This window comes from Oryctolagus cuniculus, chromosome 4, assembly GCF_051225735.1.
Source record: "Oryctolagus cuniculus isolate XC-2025 breed Fujian yellow rabbit chromosome 4, ASM5122573v1, whole genome shotgun sequence".
In the NCBI taxonomy this organism is placed as follows: Eukaryota; Metazoa; Chordata; class Mammalia; order Lagomorpha; family Leporidae; genus Oryctolagus; species Oryctolagus cuniculus.
This window is the reverse complement of record NC_142870.1, coordinates 44931955-44939585: the sequence shown is the minus strand read 5'-3', so window position 1 is coordinate 44939585 and position 7631 is coordinate 44931955.

Below are 7631 nucleotides of genomic sequence, written 5' to 3'. Positions count from 1 at the left end.
GACAGCATCCCATATGGGTGCCGGTTCGAGTCCCGGCTGCTCCACTTCTGATTCAGCTCTCTGCTATGGCCTGGGAAAGTAGTGGAAGATGGCCCAATTCTTTGGGCCCCTGTATCCATGTGGGAGACCCAGAAGAAGCTCCTGGCTCCTGGCTTCAGATCGGCGCAGCTCTGGCCGTTGAGGCCAACTGTGGAGTGAACCAGCAGATGGAAGACCTCTCTCTCTCTCTGCCTATCCTCTCTCTGTATAACTCTGACTTTCAAATAAATAAGTAAATATTTTTAAAAAATTAGCTTCAGATAAGTGAGGGAGACCAAAGGTAAAACAAAAAGTTTTTGGAAAGAATTTTATGTAGACAAAGAAAAAAGAAAACAGTTTGTAGGTGATTTAGAACTGAAGAATTTATGTGGACAGAACCTGAAGCAGAGAACAGTCAGGTATTTCTCTTCAATGAGTAGTCTTCTATTTATTCAGAATAAAACTACACGGTGTTCAGAACTTTGTATGACCATGAGCTGGAACTATATCACAAACACAAAGTAATCAGGTCTTACTGAATAATGAAGCTTTACTACAAGAATACTTTCTTAAATTGTCTGAAAAAATGTATGCCTGACCTAGATAGGTTATTGACAAACTCCTAGAAAAAATAATGATTATATATCCTTGTTGTCTTTACTCAACTACAAAACAGCAATGATAAAACTAGGTAACCTGTGAGACTTCTTCTAGTTCTAGAAGTTTTGTGATTGCACATGTATTTTTTTAACACAATAACATGCTCTATTTAGACTTCAGAATTAATGTTTCCTGGAGCTGGAATAGTTTGGAGAGAATAACCTAACTGGAAAAGATTACTTGACAACTTCTTCACATGTTAATGGAAATCGGAGCTATAAAAATTTGATAATGACAATGTTTGTGCATAGTGCAAACAGAAAGTCCAAAGAATCTCTTTGCAACAAATGGCATTGGTACTTAGGTAATCTGAAAGAAAAAAAAATAAGCATGAGAGTATAATTCCTTTAGGGATTTGACATCCTGGAATTTGTATTTTTAACATAGTTTATCCTTCAAGGAGCCAATATTCAAACCTGTGTGTAATTTAGACTTTTTGCTCATCCCATGTGTCCCACGTGCTGGTTTGAATTACTCAATGGTGGGAAACAGAAATGCACAAAAATATTTACAGCATTCCTTTTACTAATTATGTGCAGCACAGTAGACAAAGTTGCATATATATCAGTAAAGACAAAACAGGTTATCCAACCCTGCCTCTTACTACTTAGTGCTGGCTTTTTTTTAAAAAAAAACAAACTCCTTGTGATGTGTCCAACTTAATTTTAACAATCCATGTTGGCTTCTGTAGCTTCCACTGGAAAACTAATAATTGGATGAACTTCAATATTATTTTCTTGCACTTGCTGACTGGTTCATTTGCTTGTGTCCAAATATCATGTAATAATATCATGAGGAAGAACAGTTTAGCACGATAATCCAAAAGTATTTACTACCTGCTCGTGATGCCATTTGGCATTTAGACAAAGCAGTCTACATAGATATGATCCTTGCCCCCTAAAACATCCAGAGCCTCCTTGGTTTTCCTAATCCTTGTGTTTGGATCTCCATCACGTTCTCATCTGTGTCACATATTAATCATATTTGGCTTCCTTCATTACTCATAAGTAAATATCCATTTCTTCAAAACTATATCTTCTTTGTCAAATGTTTTAAGGCATACGGAATCCGTTTTTCTCCCCATAATAGCTTCATGATGATGGATAGATAGATAGATAGATAGATGATAGACAGATAGATAGACAGAGCATATCAAGCCTGATGCATTCCCAACTTGGCAGTAGAGGTAGTTCACTTTGGCCAGAATTGTCAAGTCTGAGATGGAGAGCAGAGCAATTTCTGCTCCTGAGTTAAGGAAGGGGTAACCACTATGTTCAGGAATGGGCAACCACAAACCCTTCTTTGCAAGTTCAGGGGCCATTTTCTCAACACTGATTCTTACCTGATGCTTCTAATGCCCCATATAGGAGTATCACATGAGGCTTTATCCTGGCACTGGCAGGAGACTAGAGGATGAGGGCAGGAGGCAATGGGAAGCCGAGACATTTCCTTTCCTCCTATTTTGTGTTGTAAAGCATCTCTGCCAGCAGCTGTGACTCCTGCAGTGACCAGGTATCCCCCATAGCCTCAGATGTTCTATATTTCCCATGGCTGCGTCCCCTGCTAGCTGGGCTTCCTTGATATTGCTTCTCCTATTCGCTGCTATGGATGGCATTGGCTTCCTTATATTGCAATCTGATTTCATCATCTCCTTAGCTCTTCTGTCGTGGTTTAATCAGTTTCCTGTATTGCATCAGCTGTTCCGAGACCTTTTGATTAACTGCTTGGAATGTGGCAGATATAATTTTGTCAAGAAGGAGGGTGTGACAGGAAACACATTCTCAAGAAAGAATTGCGGCATAAAGTTATTCCCACGTTAGAGGATGAAAGTAGGGATGAGGATTGCAGGAAGAAAGGGGAATTTCAGTAACCTGCCATTTACAGTGGCATTCCGTTACCTGGATTATCACGGCTCTAAAAACCTAATCTTCTGTCTCCTGCACTCATGGCAGTGGCGATAATGACAAAGTATTGTAAAGACTGGAAAAGTGTTTGAGACAGCCCTATTGAGCTTTGCCCCCTCAGCTTCCGATTAAAATGATCAACCCAAGGCTTTTAACTCTTTGCTCAAAACACAGGTAGAAATGCAGAGAACTTCAAGACAGCTTTAAAAGATTTATTTTTTAAATATATAACAGATTCAGAGCAGGACTAAATTCTGTATTTCAATTTGGAGAATTTTGAACCAAATTGATCAGATAACCTTGCAAATTTTCTCCTATTAACATTAGGGGTTTGCTAATCTTTAAATAGAAATATTTGTGAGTTCTCAATTGAAGCTGGAAACACTGGACTCCCACAATGATACAAATCCTTTAATTGATCTCAAATTTGTTTTCCAATTGAAACACTTCCGTGTTGTCTTTCTGAAAAAAATTAATCTTAATTCATGACCCTCCTATCCAAAACTAGAGTCAGACACCAATAATACCAGGGCTGGGCGTGGGGGGGTGAGAGGGGAGGGTTCACTAGTTAGAGTAGGGGATGGTAGTGTATGTACCACAGAACTTGAAAAAATTTACTTATATTTGGAATCTACAGAGCACATTCACGAAAGTACGCTAAGCATGTTAGACTAAGGAGATGGGTATAAAATTATATTAGCTATATGTGTTAGATACAGGATTAAATGTGCTAAGTTGGTCAGCTGGAAATGGCTCTAATAGTTTGCTTAGTCGACTGTTGACACAATCATGGTTTCCACAGGGCTACGCTTAATGAAGTCAAGATGCCAGAACTTCCCTGTAATTATTTAGAGGAAGGACTCCAACTAACTTACAAATTTGGTAATGTTAGAATAAAATCATGCTGTATCTCTTGCCTTCTCTCCCTCTGACAATGTTGCCTGGAAATTACAGAAAACACTCCCATCCCTGGGGCATTGAGAAATGCTTTTGTGAGAAATAACAGCATCCTTGAAAACGTGGTGAGGGCTGTCATCTGTAGATTGGAGACGATGGTGGGAGTTGCCACTGTTGAAGCAGTACACATGATTTGAATGAGAAGTGTGAGATTCTAGAATGACAGAGGTCAAGTAGCAATACTTAACCATAAAAGATAAGGATAGCTCAATTACTATAACTGGTTATAGGCATGGACTGATATTAAGAGTTTTGTAGCCTTTAAAGAAATGGAGCATGGATAATTGATTACAAAGACTTAGGGAAAAAATCATAAAATATTACTTAATTCATTTTTCAGGAAATACATGACATGTGGAACAGAAATCTTATTTGAGTCACTGTCAAAAGGAATTATGGTCTCTCATAAAATTCTTCTACCTAACCTAGAGTATAAACCTCATCCTCTTGTTTGAAGAGAGATCAAGCCCCTTGAGGAAGGCCTTATAACATTGTAATGTGCACAGTCTGTAAATCTCCCTCCAAGAATACCCTGAAGGGGTAAAATGGAAATTTCTGCATATGACTAAACTAGAGTAAGGGAAAATCCCAGACACTGGCTCTCAGTTCACACTATTCCTTAGGTGACTGAAACCTCAATAAAGCCACCAAATAATAGATTTGACTGACGAAGAGTTTGGGGTCAAGTCTATCTCAAAATGGGCCTATTTTGTTCTTTGAGCCATGCTTTGGTTGTTTTCCAATAACAGAATCCTTGTATTTGCCAATATGATAAGAAGTTTCAAGTATCAGCTGCTGAAAGCACTGTCTCTTACTCAATGGTCAACCAGAAATAAAGCCTTCACCCTGAAGAACCTGAATTCTGCGGTTTGTCTACCAAAGGTTTATAGGATACAGTAATAGAAATTCCTAAGCCCTCTATGACTAACTCATTTGCAAAACATCAGAATGGGCCACAGGGAATGTAGATAGTCTGAAACTTAAACAGATAGTTATTCTGATTGTGCTGCTGTGCCTATCAGATATGTATCTTGAGCACAATAAATCAAAACAGGGAACTTGCTACACAACTATTGGTCTGGATGGAAAAATTATCTTTTCTCCTTCTTCTTGATAATAATTTGAAAGGATGAAGAGGATAAAAAACACCACATTTTAGCTTTCAGGGACATCAGAGTACTGTATATATATATATATATAATACTTAAGGCTGTTTCAATTTCCCTGCTCTCTGATATTCTAGAGTCTTAAGGATCTGGATCAGGATATCCCACAGAACATCTCACAGGCCCATGATATTGATGCTTTTTGAATCTGGCGAGCAGCTTAAATGCTTTGTAAATGACTTGTGTGGGGGGAGTGAATGAGAAATAAGCCAAATGAAAATTCCCCATCAGTGATGTTTCTAGGGACAGGTCAGGATATTCTCCCTAAGGTAAAAGACAAGTTGCTTCAATTACTAATGTACTTCTCATAAGGAGTAACAACTCTTGGTGAGAAAGTTTTTAAAAATAGAAATACATGCATGCTTTTGAAATGGATCTGCCTTATCCATCACCTTACTTCCAACAGTATCATCTATGCTGTTAAAGCTTCCCTATTCACAATTATGGCACCCATCTTTTCCAACCTGGATTTAGGTTATTATCTACAAGAATAACAAGAATCCATAGCCATATAGTAGCTGATCTGGCAGAGTAGTACATGGGCATAGATTCCATTTTGAAACCTTCTATGGGAGAATACCTTCAAGGATTGGATGTGTTATTACACAGGAAGCAGAACTTGCTTTGAAACAGTGACTAATTCATAATCAGAATACAAGGATCTGGAAACCAAGGCAGGAAAGTAGGAGAGTAAGAGAGAGCTCCTGCCTGCTAGCTCACTCTCTCAATATTGGCAACAATGAGGATTAGGCGAAGTCAAAGCCAGGCATCTGGAACTCAGTATGGATCTCCCACATGGATGGCAGGGACCCACAGACTTGGGCCATCACTTGCTGCCTCCCAGGATGTGCATTAGCACGAAGCTGAATTGGAAACCCATCAAGACTCAAACCCAGGTACTCGGATAGGGGATGCAGACATCCTAAGCAGCGTTTTAAGCAGTTAAGCCAAACACTTGCCTATGTCTACTGATTTAAAAGTTGATTTCATCTTAAAGATGACCTCACAACATCACCTATACTGTTATTTGATCAAATATCAGACTATCCTGGCCTAGCCAAATTGACACACAAAATTAACCATCACAGATCGGAAAGCTGCTAGTAAAATACTTAAAATTTATTGGAAAAAAGAATTTTTCCAACATGTTAATGTAATCTTTACTTTTAAAGTATTTTATTACAAATACACAACACCTGAATGTATTTCTGGTGTCACTTTACATTTAAATATGTCTACACGAATTTCTACAATCTAGCCCAAACTACAGAATTTTTACTGGAAGCTAGTAGGTTATATTGTTGATTTAACCTAAAATTCTTCCTAGAAAGAATTTGTTCTCCAAGTGAATATATCTCAATGCAATTCAACAAGTATTTGCTGAGCACCTGCTGAAAGCCAAGGAGAAGCCCCATTGTCTTCCATATCTACTGTGGCCTTAATTTTCCCTAATGCATAGGCTTATAACATGAATTACCTTTTCACATGCAAAGCTCTTGATTCCTCAAGATAATTTTCCTAGTGAATGATATGCTTCTTGAGATAAAAAATTGTGTCTTGTATTTGTAAGCTTTTCAACACAGTGTACAAAGCAAGTATTCTAGAGCAATGCTTTGATATGTTAAATATATGAAATTCCTCTCATACCAGAAATGAAAGTAACAAAAAATTGATTTATTTAAGAAAAAAATTATTCATGTACTATTTAGGTGTTGAAAGTACACAGGACTGACATCAGGAGAACTGACATTTCTTTCTTGCTCAGTGGCAAACAAAATGAGTGACTTGGGGCATCTCAACCCTCCATGTACCTGGCAAGGGAGAAATTTGGAGCAATAAACTTTATGGCTACAGAAAGATTTGCAAGTCTTTGAAATACTCTAGGATCCTTCTTACATTTTTATTTCTCGTAAGTTTGCTTGATCCTGTTCTTACTGAGATAATCTCTTAAGTATAGTGAAGACTGAGGTAATAGCTTTAAACTACTTTACAATTCTCAGAGGAAAGATCTTGTAGAAAGAAGAATTATTTAATTAATAAAGCAAATCCAGATGGTACACAATAAGCAGAAACATTCTGGTGTTTTATCATCCTGTTTTAGTTGAAAGATATTTTGAAAAAGAAAAATAAATCAATGTTAATAATTTTTAAAAGATTGACTTCCTTCAGCATTTCTGTTATCTGTGTTGTTATGACTGACAATTTGAATAAACCTAAATAGAATCCGTCCTCCATATTAAGAATGGGTGCCAAACTCTCAACATAATCTACAATTACCAGGATCTTCTGCGAATCACCGTCTTGTCATTTTTTTTCTTCCTATGGGAAATCTACAAAAACAGTAATTGACTCTTGGTGGGACACTTTTTTTTTTTTTTTTTTTTTTGAAGGGTCAAATTTAAACCATCTGTAGACAGATGGAAGGGAAAGTGGAATTAGGGCTGTTACCAAAATCTCTGCAGCTGTCAGGGTGTGTATGAGGCGGTGCTAACGGTTCATTAGCAACAGTTAATGCTACATCCTTGGAGAAAACACAACAGGACCTTGGAGGGGGAGGGGAGATGGGCGTCCTTCTCATGGCTGGGTTGGTGTTTTTGGCAAATGTTGGTAAGTAATGGATGGAGTCATTGCTACAGAATGCTCTTCCCATGGGCTGGGACAGCACTTGAGATTTTTGCTGTCCACTCTGGTCAGCAAACCATTTTGTAATTTTCAGCCACATACAAGGAAGACCCACTACAGACCCTGGGCACTAATTCCTCAGACTTCCAGAACATTCTTCCTGTGATGATCATCATTTAGTCTCTCCTGCTTGCTTTAACATTTGAAGAGGAGAAGAAAAGAATAAAACAGTGCAATAGAGCAGAAGCCTTGACCATTTTGTGAAATACAAAAAGCTTGTCTTTTCAGTAAGGCACCTTCTGGA